General features: G+C 46.8%; 1 long non-coding RNA gene across 2 annotated transcripts; it reads left to right on the forward strand.

Moving 5' to 3' along the window:
- Window positions 1–12: 12 nt before the first annotated feature.
- LOC134472895 (uncharacterized) lies at window positions 13–16476 on the forward strand. 2 transcript variants are annotated; one of them, XR_010042917.1, is made up of 4 exons: window positions 13–118; window positions 10266–10320; window positions 12905–13118; window positions 15973–16476. It is a non-coding gene; the product is annotated as an uncharacterized LOC134472895 (long non-coding RNA). The 2 variants fall into 2 exon arrangements; XR_010042922.1 differs by lacking the exon at window positions 13–118 and adding an exon at window positions 9723–9838.
- Window positions 16477–17353: the final 877 nt, after the last annotated feature.

Below are 17353 nucleotides of genomic sequence, written 5' to 3' on the forward strand. Positions count from 1 at the left end.
CCCAGGCCTCCACCCACCCCACACTGAACTGGACATGAAGTGCCAGTTCTGCTGGTTCCTTGAGCTTAACCAGAGACCCTTGCTTTCCAGATTCCTCCTTGCTGGCCGCTGACCTTAGGTATGATCGTTCTCAGCACTGTCCCTCCTAGGTACTCTGGGGCCCCTGGTTATTATCAGGCACTGAAGTTGGGAGCAGAAAGAAGGGCCATCCAGTCAGGAGAGTCTGGGTTCTGTGATCAGGGTACAAATCAACTGGAAGCAGACTCCAGGCATGGGGGAAGCTGTGGGTTGGAACATGTGCTGTGTGTACATGTGTGCTGCACCCGTGGGCATGTGCTCATGTGTACCCAGGTGGTGTATGTGAATTGGAAATGGATCTGTCAGAGAAGAGGGGAATGGGCACATAAGATCACCATGGCCATCCACTGAGGACTGAGGTTTCTTTACAGCTGGGTTCACCTTGTTCTGTCATTTCTTCTGTCCTTTTTTATCCAGTAAACAGCCTTCCCACCCACTTGTTCCTGTTGGTGCTTTTTCAATCTCTTTCCTCCTCCACCCCACTCCTTGCCTCCCAGTCTTCTAGTGGATACCTGATTTGCTTCAGCAAAGATGGGAAATCGAGGCCTCCTTCTGTTGATATTCAAGAACATACTGCCACTGTGTTGTTTTATTTAAATATATCCTTTGGCAACCTGAGCAGGCCAGGCTCCTTGCCTTCTGGGAACACACAGGACAACGAGGGAGACTAGGTATAAACAAAAATCAGAGAAGAAATGCAGAAGGGGAAACACCAGTATAGGAACTGATCCTTGTAAGACAGAAGATCAGGACCTGCTGGGGTTTGGATCTGTGATGGAGAGCTCCAGAGAGTCTGGGACTACTGACTGCAACCTGTACTGCCGTCTTTGGCTTCCCTGGAACCATTCCAGATCTACCTCTCTTCCCCCTGCCAGCATTGCCCTGGTGGCTTGGAGTCCAGGGCTTGGAGCCTAGTGAGGGGCTTCTACAAGCTTGATTGGTGTGGGCCCCTGGAAAAGTCCATTGCACAGCCAAATTCTCTACTCCAAAGGCCAGATATCTGTTGGCCAACACCTATTTATGACCCTGTGGGAATCAGCCCTCCTCACCTCCTGGCTAATCCTGATCAGTGAGCCTTTTGCCTTTCCTTTTTTTTCCTCCTTATTGCCCTTGCCCACAAGTCAGGCCCACCCCCACTGAAGGCATAGTCCACATTCTACTCCCACTGTCGGCTTGGGTTCCTAGCCAGCACTTTATTTCCACCAAGATCAGGCCAGGCCCTATCTTTTGCACAGGCTCTCCCCAGGTTAATGTGAGTATAACAGAGATTTTCATGGCAGGGACAAGGACTCAACCCACTGCAGGGATCCATGTGACAACTTTGGGCAGAGAAACAATGAGTGCCACATGGCATCCTCAGCATCTTGTACACTGCAGTGCCCATTAAGGATACCTAGGAGCAGGTGGGTCTCCTTAGACCAAAACCCTTTGTAACTTCTTTGGTGCCAGGCCTTGGGGAGGTCTGCTAAAATGAAGTCTACCCAGGGAAGACGAATGTTAGGAAAGATAGAAAGGCTTGATCACTTACTCCTGATGATTTTGTAATGGATGCTTCTGCCCAAAGAAAGTTCCATCTGCCCCAACAATCCTGGTGAAGCATGAGGAGATGAGACTCCAGTGGAAGGAGAAAGAAATGAGACTCAGAGAGTAGCTCCCTGAAATTTGAGGTTACAAAGTTTGGGAGATCTCATTCATTCCAGAGCTTCTTGTACATTTTAAGCTCTCCTGAATGCCAGGCACTGTGCTGGGTGCTGCAACACATCTAGTAGATCACAGGTACCTTAGAACCTCAAAACAACTCATCCTCTTCTCCAACATTCCCGTTTTAGTGAAGGCACCAGTACCAGCTGTGTGTACTGTGGGAGCATGTGCCATTCCAAAGTCCTCATACCTGACTTTTCATCCTCCTGAAAGTTCTACTTCCTCAGCAAGATAGTTTACAGACTCAACCTCCTCTCATCTTCTACTTTCTTCAGGCTCCTACTAAATTCTCTGCCTCTGTTTGTACACCAGTCTCTCACTTGTCCCCCTGCCTCTGTTCTTCCTTCCCTCTTGATGGTGAAATCTTCCCTAACTGGTGAAGTTCATGCTCCAGAGGTAGAAGAAACAAACTCATATAAAGAAAATCAGAGAGAATAAGGAGGAGAAGGGGGGGGAGGTGGGGAGGGAGAGGAGGTAGGAAAGGGAGGGATAGGATAAGAGGAGGAAGGAGGAGAGAAAAGAGGAGGAGGGCAAACAAGGAGCAAAGGACGGAGGGGAAGGAGGGAAAGAAGAGGAGGTAAAGGAAGAAGCAGGGGAGAGGAAGACCAGGAGCAGGAAGGGGCAGAGCAGGGGCTCCCGTCCACAGGGCCCAGGGGGCTGGAGGCATCAAGGCCCGGGAGGAGAGCATAGGAGTAGGGTGGGGTGAGGCGAGGTGGAATGAGGAGCTTCCCCACCCAGATGCCAGGTGGTCTCAGCTGGGCTGGGTCCCAGAGACAGGTCCTGTTGGGGCCTGGCATGCAGAGGATCCTGGCCTGTGGGGCTGAGGGGGATGGCACTGTGGCAGGAGGACTGGGGAGAAAAAAATGTCAGAGCCCTGCTAAGTGACGTTAAAAGGGGATGTGGATGACAGCGTAGGGATGGATGCATGAATTTGGAGAAGACTGCTATGGGAGGGGAGTCAGAACTGAGACAGAGGGATGGGAAGGGTGCCAGGAGAGGGGAGCAGCAGGCAGAGGTCTCACGGCTGGGCAGGAATCCAGGGTGCCAACATAGAATGACTAACAGGAGAGCTGCCTTGAGATGAGTGGACACTGAGCAGGGTGCATGGTCCCACCAGGAGTTGTATCCATGGGCAGGTGGACAGCACTGAGGTTTAAGCGGAACAGTGGCATAGTGCAACCTATAGTTTAGTCTCTCTGACTGTGCTGGGGACAGTGTGTTGAAGGGAAGGCGGAGTGGGGTGGGCTGGGGGACCCATAAAGGGTTGCTGCAGAGATGGCAGAGTACATCAGGGCCTAGAGAGTGAAGATGGAGACACGCTGCAGGGGAATGAACACATGCACTGTGGATAGACTGGAAGGTTGTGAGGAGGAAAGGGGACTTCTGCACAGCTCAGGTTTTTGGCTTGGACAGCTAAGTGGGTTATGATGACATTTAGTGAGAAGAAGTTGAGAAGATGAGGAAGAATGGAGAATTTCAGTGCACATAGATGGCTTTGTTATGTTGGGAGAGAAGAAGCAAACTTGAATTGGGAGCAGAGTGCTTGCAGCACAATCTTCCCAAGCCATGAGGGAAAAGACTCTTCAGGGATGTGGGAAGAAGTTCACAGTGGAGACAATGATAGAGGCTTGGGAGTTGTTAAATACACAAATTATATTCAGAGGCCAAAAGCTGAATGAGATCACCTGGGGAGTGTGTGTAGACGAAGCACAGTGAACCTGGGCCTGAGTCTAGGGCCACAAAGTCAGGAGGAAATGCCTGAAAGATTGAGTGGGGTGCCGGTGAACTCCAGGAGTCCAGGAGGGCAGAGTATGTTAAGAAGGAAGGAGGAGACATCTGGGACAAATAATGGAACTACCAAGAGGGCAGTACCTGTGTATATGTCCCTATGGAAGTCATGGGTGGTCCTGTCACCAATAAGATAAGGCTTCTTTTGCTCAATTTGGATAGAAATCATGAATAGGCAAAGTGTAGCTATTTTTAGTGTTAACAACCCTGAGCTTATAGTGCAAAGGAGATGAGCTTATTTTTAGCAGCTCTTTATTACTTTGCTGGCAGCCAGAGCCAACAGGTACCAACAGGCCTCTGGAAACTTCCAGTTGTCAAAGGAGGTTCCCCGTTATTTTCTGTCATCATTCGTAGGCTGCTAGTTCCCTCAGTGTTACAAGCCAGATCTGCTGGCCACTTGTGGTGCCAGTGGCTGTGGTGCACACATTCTTAGTATACAAGGTCAGATGGAAATCACAAATAGGCACAAATACACCTATTCCTAATGAAGTCATCCAAAAGAAGCTGCAGCATAACAGAGAACAATACAGGGGATGACTCATTAAAGATATGGGAAAAACTGCTTGAAGGGGAATAAAAATGTAGGCTTATACATGTGAAGGGCCAGATTTTTTTTATTTGGTCATGGCTAGGGAAGGAATTCCTCGTGGGCTTAATTGAGGAAGGCAGCAGGGGGACAGGACCATCCAGAGTCTTCAGAGTAGAGTTATCTGGCATGAGCTCCTGACTGCAGCTTGCTACAGCCAAAGCAAGGTTCTTCCAGAGCAGCTGTGTAGTGTGTGATGTAGTTGTGATTGGCTTTAGGACAGTAGTAGAAAACATAGGTAAAAAGTACCTCTTGGGGAGTGTTGTTCGCTTTGCCTCCTGTCTGTCCCCTGGAGACAGTGAGGTCAGGAGTGAGACATGGGGATATTTTCAAACGTGTTTGGTTGGGAAAGTATGTCTCATATTTGCCAGCGGAGAGGCTGATGAACCAGCAAAAGTGGACAAATAATGGAGCTGAGTGTAAATGCAGGAGCTAGCTTCAGTGAGAGAGTAGGGCAGTGAAATTCTCCAGCTCCATCTGTGGGTCAAACAGACTCTGCTGAGTTACACATGCCTGCCCTTCCCCGTTAAGACAGAAAAGAAGAGAGGGAGATTTGGAGGGCAGATGGGCAATTTTCTGGAACAGGGTAGCATGAGAGGCTTGAATTTTCAGAAGAGAAATCCAAGCCCATAATTGAGGGGAACCCAAAATAAACCTTCTGGCTCTACTTGTTTTTAGTTGAATTTGAAAAATCACTAATTTGGGGGCCACCCAGCTGAACAGTATGTTATTAGTTTCCTACTAGCTTTGCTGTGGATGTGATCTGTGATGCGTGGGTTGTGACAATAATGGCTGCCTAGGTTACTTGCAGAGACTTGAAGACCATTGTTGTCAGAAGCTCTGACTCCTCACTTGGGCCTGCAGATGCCTGATGCGTGAATAAAACAAGGTGACAATCTGTGGCACTTCTGCTTTCATACTGTATAAAGGTTGTTTCTGCACACAGACATATTTTTTATTTAGGGATATTGGTGCAAAATAGTAGTATAGGTCTGATTTTCCTGAAATTTCTTAATTCTCTTTCCCCTTCAAAGGTAAAGACACCAACATAAGAGTAACTAACATATTTCAGAATCACTGACGATCAGCAGATTACTAAACGTCAGTTTTCATAGCATCCTATTCCAAATCAGCAAAGCAGCACCCATAAGTATCCAATTACAGACCTTTTTAAAACTCATCTTCCTGTCCTGACCCCTTTCCAGGATAGGAGGAGCTTGGAACTTAGACTAAACTAAAATAGACATTCAGGGTGCTAGGGCTCCATCTTCTTGATTTTGCTGGCTTACCAAATAAATATTTTCCCTGGCTCCCAAATCAAGTTTGCCCTTGACTCAATGGGTCCTTTTGATGTAATGAATAAATAGGGTTGAGGTCAGTAAGGGGCCTCCAGTGCTCCTGAAATCTACCGTCTGGGGTGGGAGTTGGAGATTGGAACCTGAGAGCCACCTCTTTGTATTAAGTCCTCCTGGGTTCCTCAGTCTCTCAAACCCTCGGACCTGAAGTCAGCTCTGAGGACTATTTTTTCTCCCTTTGGCTCATTATCCTGGAAGTTGGATGTTACCTTTCCTCTGCTATGCATCCCCTCTTTCATTCAGGTAGATGATTCTGGGGACTGGATTCCTTGCCCTGACAGCTCCAGACGGAAGTCCGCTGGGGTGTTTGCAATATCCTCAGCAGGCTCTTAGGAAAGCCCAGCTGGAGAAGAACCAGAGACAAGGCTGGGAAAGGGTGCCTCCTGGAAGGAAATCTTCTCAGGATCTCAAGGTGGGCCCTGGCCCACCACACAGGACAGGCGAGGAGAGATGGAGAGCCAGTGTCCTGTCTGCCTACCTAAGAGCTCTTGGCAGTCAGCTGGGCAGCTCCTGCCCTCTCCCTGGACCTGGCCTAACCTACCAGGGGCATGGAGTGGCCCAGGCCTGGACCAGGGCTATGCACTCACTCACACGATCCTGCTCCTGCCCCTGCTCAAACCATTGGCCAAGCCTGGCACAATGTGGCCATTCAAATCCATGTAGTAGAAGGATCATCAATGATGCAGGGCAAAGTTCACTGAGTAGTACTGAATATAAAATGCAGGTTGTAAAACATAAAACCCTGGTTTTGTGAAACAAATACACACAAACAAATAAGTAAACTGAGTCATAGGAAATATCTAAATAAAACCTACAAGAGTGTAAACAGAAGAAATATTGCTATTATATAAATCTAAATGTAGAAAACATGAAGTCTGAAGAGAAAAATGCTTGTTATAAGATGGTAATACTCAATTTTGTAAAAAAAAAGTTATAATGATTAAAATCTAAATGAGAAAATTATAATCATGTGAATCTAAGTTTTTATTCGGCCCTTGTTCTGTGACAGGCATCCTTTTAAGTGCTTAATAGCAAGTGTTCACAACAATCCTTTGAAACGGGTACCAGGGTTTTCATCTCCAATTTACCTATAATTGAGGCACAAAGAGGCACAGAGAAGTTAATTATATGTCCCAGGTCACATAACCAGTAATTGGCAGGAGTACAGTTTGTGTTTAAGTTGCTGAGCTTGCAGTGGAGACACTGAAGAAAAAATTCTATTTCAAGATGCATGGGCTTCTCTGAGGTTTTACTTTATATTTTTAAAATTTTTCTTACTTTTCTCCAAAGAACATGTTATTTTTGTAATTAATATATAGTTATTACCAAATAACAAATAAGACAAAAAGTGTCCCAGGAAGGTACCCTTCCGGCACCACGAGGACTCTGCCTTGCCCAGGGTTGGCTGTTGAAGGGCAGGATCAGTGGTCTAGGAATGGGAAGGACTCTGTGTGTGCCCCCTCCTTGCTGTGGCCCCAGAGGCCCAGGGCCAGGCCTGTGAGGAATCAGGCTCTTCCCTACTGAAGCACCTAAGGCCTGGGCTGAGCCTGTGCCTGATTGGCCCTGAGTGGGGCTGGCTTCTTTGAATTTGGGGAGGGTGTGTGTGTGTACACATGTATAGGTGTGGGTGTGTGCACAGCCAGGACAGAGGGATCTGGCACCTTCTCTGTCTCTTGGGCCTACACCTCCACATGGATTCCCACCTCCACACAAAGCAAGAGTGGCTCTCTCATCCCTGGTTGCAGCTGAAACCTGCTTAGTGACCCAGAGCCTGCTGTTACTCACCCAGCAAGGAGACTATAAGGCTCTACATGACATGGAGAAAGGGGCCCTGTGTCACAGTCAGTTTGAGTCCTATTCATCATTTGTTAAAATGACTGATGCTGCAAGGAGCTGTGGGCAGGAGGACCCCAAGTGTGAGGTGTTCCTGGGCAACTCAGTGAGATCTTGTTTCAAAATAAAATAAAAACAAGTCTGGAGATGTAGCTCAGCATTCCTTGGGCTCAATTCCCAGTCCTGGGTAGGGGGAAAAATGGCCGATAGTGATGGCAAAGTTTACCCACATGGGTGCATAGGTCACATGTCTGGTAGGTGTGTGTGTGTGTGCGCGCGCGCACGTGTGTGTGTGTGTGTGTGTGTGTGTGTGTGTGTGTGTGTATAAATAGGTCTCCAAAATTATCTTCCCTATGACTCCTTTCTGTGCTGCCAGCCCTCTATGTGAAGGCCCCAGAGCTGCTTCAGCCACCCTGCAATGCTCAGCAGGTTCCCATTATGGTCTCTCTAGAGTGGCTTCTCAACTTTCTGGTGCCACCAGGATCCTTGGGAAGCCTGGGTGAAATGCTAAAGCCTAGACTCCACTAATGGAGAGTCTGCCTCAGGTGATTCAGGCAGGAGCCTCAGAATCCAATTTTTCACCATCTCTCCAGTGATTGTGATAGGAGAAAATGCTCTGTTACTGTCCTGCCTTAAGTGTGGCCGAGGAAGTGGCCAGGGCCAGGCTGGAGGCTGAGCAGCATGGATCTGTGGGGCCGTCCCTCAGGCTACGTCTTGCCATCCTTCTCACTCATGCACCCTGTGGTGGAGGGGCCTGTGCTGTGGACAGTAGCATCACTCCAGAGAAGCTTGCTCTGCCCCGGCTGGGTAGCTGGGGCCAGGAGCCCCACACTCCTGGTATGTGACCTTCAGTAGCTTTTGTGCCCAGAATGTTTATCTACATAAAGGCCTAGGCAGACAGCCTTGCAGGGCTCCCAGAACGAACCTGATGAGCACTGCTTGTGGCTCTGTGTGCTCCCACCAGATGGGGGCGGGTGCAGTGTCAGAACAGAGGCCACCACAGCCCCTGCAATAAGGGGCCTGGCCAGGGTCCCAGAACATGCCCTTGGTGGGAGTGGGCAGCTGTTGAACAGCTAGTGGGGGCTGCTCCCTAGGGTGTGAGAAGAGGGCTGGCTGCTCCAGGGCTGAGGCTGACTATGTCCTAAGGAGATGACAAGCAGCTGCAAGGCCCTGGGTGGAGCTGTGACCTCACAAAGGCTGTGGCCTCTGTGACTCAAGGCATCTTGACACACTATGTGCCTGGCCCTTCAAAGAGTGTAACCCCTGGGTCACAGGGGGCATTAGGGAAACCTTTGCCCTTAATTCCTGACTGCTCCTTCTGACGCGGTACTCATGGACAGCTGAGGCAAGGCCCTCACAATTGTCCAGCTCTGCCCATTCTCACACTGCTCTTGAATCCTTGGAACGTCTACCTTCTCTTTGAAGGCAAGCCCCTCAGTTATTTAGGCCACATTGCTCTTGTGGTCTCCCACAGCATCAGCAGAACCAGAACCCCAGGTTCAAATGAATGAAGCCCGATTCCTCATCTGTGAAATGCAGTCACCACCACCACTACACGTTGAACGTGTGCCCTGGCCAGGCTCTGCTCTAAGCACTCCACACGCCAGGCACAGCAGTGTTTTTTGAAGGTTTCCTGATCTTTCCCAGGCCCCAGGCCGGGACCCTGGCTGTCTTCAGAGAAGTACGGGGTCCCTCTGCTGCACAGTAGGTGAAATGCAGGAAGGAAAGATCAGACCAAGGTGGATTGTGGGCTGCTAACAGGGTGGAGGAACCTCAAAGGTGATCTGATCCAGCCTGGTATTTTACAGTTGAGGAGAATGAAGCCAAAGCCTGCCACCTCCCTGGATAGCCTCTTTGAAATCTGCCTCTGTGAATCCCAGATTGGAGAGAGGAGCTGGGCATTTCAGTAATAAAAGTTTTCCTGACCCATAACCCATTGTTGGTCCCTTTTACTCCTCTGGATTCGTATGCATCATGGGAGGACACCACCAGCTTGTGCCCTTTAGGGAAACAGGGAGGAGCAGTCTGGGCCTGCTCATCAGGATGGCAATTACTTGGTTGGGTAGAGGCCTGAAGGGACTTCTGGAGGGGAGCACTAGTAGACTTCGAAGACTCTGGAAATTTTGTAATTTCTCTGTGTTTGCCATTCATGGTAGTAGCTTTAATTATTGAATACCTCTTTTCCAGGAGCTGAGATATACCTGATGGTTATTATTTCTCTAGTTTTCTATAATATTACAAAATTTATTATGCCCACTTCAGAGACAGGAAACTAAGACTTGGAGATCATATATCCTGGGTGCAGAGGAGGAAGGATAGCACCCCATGCTGTGTGACATGAATGCCTTCCTGCTGACTCACTGCCTCATTTTGTTGTTGTCCTCTTGTCCTTTTCTTTCTTGACCTCTCTGCTCATCCTTACTCTCTGTCCCTGGTCAGTTCTTCAGCTGAAGGCACCTCAGCTGATGGCTCTATCTCCTGTCTGCCTGCACCTCTGGTATCAACAGAGACCTGTTTCTTGGTCACCTTTAACCACTGCCTCCTAGACATTTTAAGCTCACCATGCTCTGAACTGAAGCTGCGTTCCCCACAGTCCCCACTCCTGGCTCCCTCTACCTGCATCCAGTCACCAAGTTTTGCATTTTTTTCTTTGAGACTCCAGAATCTGCTCACAATTTTGCCTCCCTGTCGTCACTGCCTTAGTACAGGCATCTCGATACAGTCTCCTCAATATCCCATGCCGTCCTTTCTTCTGATCCTTCCCCACCTTTGCCCAACAGACTTTCTAAAATTCACATCTACTCATGCCACTGTCCTGCTCATAAATCCTTTAGCTTATTCCACTGCTAAAACAACAACAACAACAACAACAACAACAACAACAATAACAACAAATAACTTCACTTTGTCTCTGTCCCACGCAGGTTCATATTTCTTACTCCAAACCCAGGCTCAGACACTTCCTGAAGCTCCCTTCAGGTGAGTGTACCTGCTTCATCTCACACTTCACTGTTCTTTCTGTCTCCTCGCCTTGTTTACCTGGATAACATATATTTCTTCTTTCCATCTCACTGAACACATTCTCTTCTGAGCGGGTTTTCTGGACAATCCTGAACCTTACTACATCCCTCCGTTGGGTCACGGCTTGTAGCCTGAGATAACACTTTTCTTCTTTTCTCTGCATGATGTTAAGACATTGGTGGACTTTGTCCTACCAAGGGGTTTAGATTTTGATCTTTTGTTTTGTTTTTAAATATAAGGTCTTGCTTTGTAGTTTAGGCTAGCTTTGAACTCGGGGCCCGCCTCCAGCCTCAGCCTTTCAAGTGCTGAGATTACAGGTGTGCACCACCACTTCTGCTGAGCCAGTAGTTCTGATTGAGACCCACAAGACAGTGTGTGAGACTGAAGCCCTAGGAGTACTCGCTGGCCAGCCAGGCTCCCTTGACGGCTTCCTCCTGCTCCTCTACAGTTAGGGGCCCATTCCACCTGGTGGCCAGCAGGGGGCAGTACTAACTCACATTCCCTTAGCTCAGGACACATCCAGCTCAGGATTCAAAATCCTGGGAGAACTAGGGTGGGGTGGCCATTCTGTGAGTACAGAGGCACACCAGGCACAAAGGAAATAGGCCAGCTGTGTACAGCTGGAGGAGAGGGGAGGCTGGCCATCTAGATTACGGGCACTGGGGCAAGGTCAGGTGATCTTCCTGGGCATATGGTCTCCTACACCAGCCCAGCTTCCCAGCCTTTACTATCTACAGCCCCTCCTTTCAGTAAGGGGACCTTTAGCTTTGTGAGGTGTCTGAATTAGGCTTCTGGGGTGCTCCAGCTGCTTTGGAATCAAGCCAAATCCAGAGTGGAGCTGGGGAGACACAGTTCCTCTGCTATTCCCTCCTCTCCCTTCCTAAGGAAGATGTGGTGGTTATCAAGTTGATGGGCAGACATTCATGTGGGCGTCCAGTGGATTCCTACGCAGCAGCCCTGTGCTAGTGACAGAGACATAAAGAAGAAAGTGCGCTTGCTGAGGCATCACCTCACGTAGCTCCCCAGGCCTCAAAGTAAACAGCTTGGCGACTCAGGTGGATGAAAAGGGATAAGGGACTCAGTGTTGTAGAAGCTCCCAGGAGAAGAGGCTACTGCTGCTTGGCACCTCATCTTTACAAATGAGGTGATACTGGAGCAAGGCCTGGGAACATGTGTAGGACCTTATCAGATGGAGCAGGAGGGGTGTCCCCAACAAGAACTAGCCTGAGCAAAGGCTCGGAGACTATGGTTAGAGGATGCCAGTGAATAGATATAGCTGCATGCATGTTTCAGAGACCACTTTGTGTATGGTTAACATTATGCAGTCACTCTTACTTATATGAGTTCTCATTCTCACATCAACCCTCACCTTAGAGATAAAGAGTGGAAGGGCACAGTAAAGTGACAGCCCTGGGAAGGAATGCAGGAGCTGACTTCTTAGTCCTGGGCCATGTGATCCCACTTTGCCTCTATTGGATGGAGTTAAGGGGAATATGTAAGATGGTACATAAAAACCAGAAAAGCTCTTTTCCCAGGGATCTCCCCCTCAACCTCAGCATCTCTGGGAAGGCTGTAAGATCTTCTAGTTAGAATCCTGTTCTTAAACAGTCACCTATTAGTCTATCTCTTAATCTTTTATCCTCCTTTTAGAAAAATTCCTGTGCAGATTCCATTTTTGTGGGTCAGAGATTTTGTTGAGCCTGGGTCAGAAGGACAGAGGAGGGGGCTGGAGGGGATGTAAGGTTGGGAGGGGCTAGGCCAGAGCTTTGGGGCTGGTTTTTAATGACTGACTTTGTGCCCTACTCCCCAGTTGTCCATCTGGGTGGGAAGGGAATACTTGGAGGACAGACTTCTCTCCATGGGTTTTGTCTTCCAGACGAAAGACAGGCCTGCTTATACGGGACTTCCTGCCTCAGAGAAGGGTAGCCCTCACCATACTTTGGCCTGTCTTTGTCAGGTTGCTGTAACAGAATGCCACTGACTGTGTGGCTTGTAAACAACAAGAATCTTTTTCTCACAGTTTGCTGCAGAGTTACCATCTGGTGGAGATGGCTCTTGGTTCATAGATGATGCCTTCTCACTGTGTCCACATAGGGCAGAAAGGATGATCTAGCTCTTTGCGATCTCTTTAAAGACACTAATTCCAGACTGGGGATTTAGCTAAGTGGCATAAGCACCTACCTTATAAGCCCATGGTTGTGAGTTTGATCTCAGGTACCAAAAAAAAAAAAAAAAAAAAAAAAAAAAACCCAAAAAAGCTAATCCCCCTCATCAGGGCATATAATCACCTGATGAAGATCCTGCCTCCTGATGCTATTGCGTTGGGGGCTAGAATTTTAGCATATTAATTTTGAGAGAATGCAAAAGTTTGGGTCACAGCATTCTATTCCTGCAACCTCCAAATTCATGTCATACTCACATGCAAAATAAGACACAAACATCTTAACTTTTCCCAGCATCAACTTTAAAGTCCAAGTCCAAAGTCTTTTCTAATCAGATGTAGGTGTGAGCCGTAAGGTTTAATGTTGTTTATTCTGTTCAGTTTCAGGCTTGGAACCTGTTACCTCTTTCTTCTTGCTTACAACTCCCTTTGGAGTGTGCAGATCTGTCCTGTGCCTGGCCCACTTTTATAGTTTGGAAACTCAAAACTTGTTGGATTTTACATGGGCACAGCTGGAGGGCAATGTGCCTCAGACTCAAGAATAACCTTCTTTGGCTTGGTGCTCTGCCAGGGATTTGGGACCCCAAGACTCCAGGTGACTTACTTCCACAGCTTTGCTGGTTATGCTCATTTTGTGTCTCACAGATTGTAGTTGGGCGACTGTGGCTCTCCCAGGCTGGAAGTGCATGTTGGTTGCTCACCGAGATTGGGGTAGCCTTACACCCTGGCTGGACATTGTAGTATTAGAGACTCTGCAGTGATTCCACCCTCTCTGTTGGTCTTTGTCTGGGTGGCACAGCTGAGGCTCCCCGTGTTTCCAGTCCTCAAAATCTAGATGGAATTGGCCACAACTCTCACAGTTGGCTTTCTCCGAAGATAAATAGGGGTGGCACCTCATAGGTTTATCATCCAGGCATTCCAGAGGGGTCGTGACCATGGCCCATGCTGTGCCAGTGCCACTGCAGTCATATTGCCAAGGAGCACAGAGTTGGGGTGTAGGGAGCACAGCCTCTGCCCTCCAGCCCCCACTGCAGGACCTTGTGCCAAGTGCCTATGATAGAAGAGAAGCAGCCATAATAATCTCAAAAATGGGGGCTGGGGATTTAGCTCAGCGGCATAAGCGCCTGCCTTGCAAGCAGGCAGTCGTGAGTTCGATCCCTGGTACCGATAAAAATGAAAAAAACAAAAAAAATATAGTGAAATAATCTCAAAAATGTTTGCAGAGACTTGCTTTTCTTGACCTGTGAATAACACCTAGCTTCCTTTGAGGTGGTCCAGCCACACTAATTTCCACATCAAGTCTTTGGCCAGTATCCTTGATGTTTTCTCATGCAAATGCACGTTTTCATTCCTTTCACTATAGATAGGCTAAGACCCTTTCTAATTTTGAAATTTTGCTCCTTTTTGATTAAAAATTTCATTTTATATCATTTCTCTTTTTGCATTTTATTATAAATGCTTAAATTCCAGAGTTGCTTCCATATTTTAGATATTTTGCTATGCAGCACGCCACTCTCACAATTAGCTTTCTGTTTTAGTCCTTTTAGGCTGCTGTAACAAAATACTGTAAGCTGGGTGGCTTATGAACAACAGAAATTGATCTCACAGTCAGGGAGGACAGGAAGTCTGCCATCAAGGCACCAGCAGATTCACGTGAGGGAAGGGAAGACAGCTCTTTAGGGTCTGTTTGTAAGACAGCCAATTGTTCACAAAGACTCTTATTTTGCCTCAAATTATTGCCTTGGGGATTAGAATTTTAACACATATATTTCAGGGGATTAGAAATATTCAGACCAAGGCAGCTCCCTTCTCAAATAATTATGTAGTCTCCCTAAATTGTAGATTCCTAAATTAGGATTTAGATATTCATCTTTTCCTTACCAGGGACCATTCAAAAATGTTAATATTATAATATTCTAGCAGAGATATGTAAATAAGAATTAAAACCATTTTACCCACTCTTTTCCTTTATCTCATCCTATTCCCCTGGGAACCACACTCTACAATTTCCTGTTTACCCATAAGATATATCTATATACAGACAAGCATATTTAAGTACAGACTGTGTTCTTAAAAAATATATGCAAATGGGACCATATCATAAACATACTGCTTTGTGAGTTACTTCTTTTTAACTTAATTTTAGAATCTGGACACGCTGCAAGCCTGTATCAATAGATCAAGCACACACTCTTTATAATGATTACAAAACTTATAAAACTGTGAATAACCAGTTTTTAGTTTTTGCCATTTCCTTTCTTTTCTCTTCCTCCATCTCTCCGTCCCTCCCTCTTCTCTGTCTTCTTTCTTTCTTTCCTTCTTTCATCAGACTATAGTTTTTTTGCCATTGCAAACAGTGCTTAGATGAATAACTATATTTGTAGACCAGTATTTTCCAGTTGACTAACAATGTTGGCATTTGAAATTTGAATATATATTCCCAAATTGCCTTCCAAAACTTTGTAACTCTTTATAGTTCCAGCAATAGTGCACCAGAATGCCTGCTTCTTTATAGTTACACCAATGCTGACATCATCAGATTTTTAAAAAATTTTATGCTGAATGTAGTAAAAATACAACAGAACAAGACAGAACAAAGCCAATCGAGACAATGTAGTGACATTGGTACAGAACTTCACAGCAGGATACTGGGATAGTAGTGTAAGGTACTATAGTATATCTCGTTATCTTTACAATAGTTGTCCAGTCAATTAGGTATAGTGAAATCGAACCAGTAACAGACCATCGTAAAACCAATGGAAGGAGAATATTGAATAGAGTGTAACAATTATTACAAAACATAACAGTGAAAATAACCTTTGCCTTGAAACAGAACATAGAAGGAAATCCCCCATATTTGCTACATTGCATGCGGTCATCCTCCCGAGAGATGCTCAGAACTCTGTCCCCAATTGCTGACCGGGGTGGGGGGTGATGTTTGATTCTCAGCCCACGGGCTGCCAGCGCCAGGGGTGCTTACCAAGAGGGCAGGCAAATTGCTTTCTTGTGCAGCCGCCTAAGTCCCAACATCAACATCATCAGATGTAAATCTTTGCTACTTTTGTAGCTTTTAAAATGGCATGAACTATTAAATGTTTATTAAATAGAGTAAGGTACAGTATATAGTATATACCAGCGCCCCCACCCCTTGGAGATATGTTCTAAGACCCCTGGCGGATGCCTGAAGCCAAAGATAGGATCCACACCCTACGTACTGTTTCCCTATGTAAATCAAATGCCTTTTCCATCTTAATTAAGTACTTCTCATGCACTGTGCTGAAAATTTTATAGTTTGAGGTGTGACAGAAAAACTACCCTAAATTTCTTTTCCTTTGGCCACATTTTCACAGATAGAAGATACATTCTTAACATAGATTTTATCATCCTCTGTGATGATTGTTTCTTTCCTCATTAACTTGAAAAGTTACCTTTTACCTTTTCACCTACAGGAAACACTTTGCCGCTACGCTTCACCATCCTTGAACTGCCAGCATCACTGCTCTTGCCTTGTGGGACCATCATGAAATAAAATTTGCGTTACTTGAACACAGATGCTTTGATACCACAGCAGTTGATGTGACAACCAAGAGGCCAGCCTAGGGATGCGTGGGCAGGCAGCATCTGCCTGGATAGGGTGGATGAGGGGATGATCCGCATCTCAGGCAGGATGGGTCGGACCCCATGGGATTTCATCATACTACTGTACACAATTTAAATCTTACAAATTGTTTATTTCTGAAGTTTTCCGTTTATGCTTTTCAACTGTGGTCAACCGCAGGTAACTGAAACCTTGGAAAGTGAAACCGCAGATAGAGAGAGGACTACCATATTTTCTGGCTATTTGAACTTTTTTTTTTACTTTTTTTTGTGACCCCCTCCCCTTCCCATTTTACTAGTCTCGGACCATTTGTGGGATTAATCTTTTTCTCTTTGATTTGTAGGAGCTGTGTGTATTAAAGAAATAAACATCTAGGATTCATTTTATTATTTCCTTCACTATAAATTTCATGTTTGGAAGGGTTTTGTTTAACAGCCACTGTTAAATTATTGCTCCATTCTCCATTTTCTCCATCTGACCCCTGTGTACTTACTCTCAAGATGTTTATCAGTACAAGATGGCCAGTGTTTCTGCATTGAGTTGATGTAATTCCAGCCAAAAGCAAGGCCCTGGAATTTTGTTAATCCCAGATATCTCCCAGGCCTAAATGTAGTGCATGTATTGGCTTTCTGAGGAATTCTAAGTGGCTTGAGGAACCCCAGAGGCCTGGGGTCCTAGAGTGGGAGCCACAGCCTCGGCCTTGGGCCTTTGGCTAGCACTTCCTTCAGCTAGCCCAGCTCACTGGAACCAGTGGCGTGATCTGCACCTGCATGTACCCTGTCCAGCTGTGGATTCTTCTGTTCTGGTGAGTGGGCCGAGTGTTTGCATATTTTTCCCTTTGTTTACGGCACATAAGGGTGCAGGCCCCTCTTGGCTTCAGTAGGTTTCTGAGGCCTGCATCCCATAGGACTTTACTACTGCTGAGCCTGGGGGCTGAGGGCGAGGTACACGTGGGGTGCTGCAGAAGGAGGCTCACCCTGAAAGATCCAACTTGCCTCACTCCCTCCTGCCCATCCTCAGACTCCAGCTCCTTAAGGGAGATTCTTCCCAGTTAGGCCCTGTTCTCTTGTTCTCTGGGCAAGAAGAGAGTGGTTTGTAGAGCTCTAGATTTCTGGGCACCAAATGCAGAAAGGCCCAGGTGTCTTTTTTTTTTTTTTTTTTTTGCGGTACCGGGGATCGAACTCGTGACCTCGTGCTTGCCAGGCAGGCGCTCATGCTGCTGAGATAAATCC

Source organism: Cavia porcellus, unplaced genomic scaffold (assembly GCF_034190915.1).
Source record: "Cavia porcellus strain 051 isolate PalLab524CR breed Dunkin Hartley unplaced genomic scaffold, mCavPor4.1 scaffold_1, whole genome shotgun sequence".
Taxonomy (NCBI): Eukaryota; Metazoa; Chordata; class Mammalia; order Rodentia; family Caviidae; genus Cavia; species Cavia porcellus.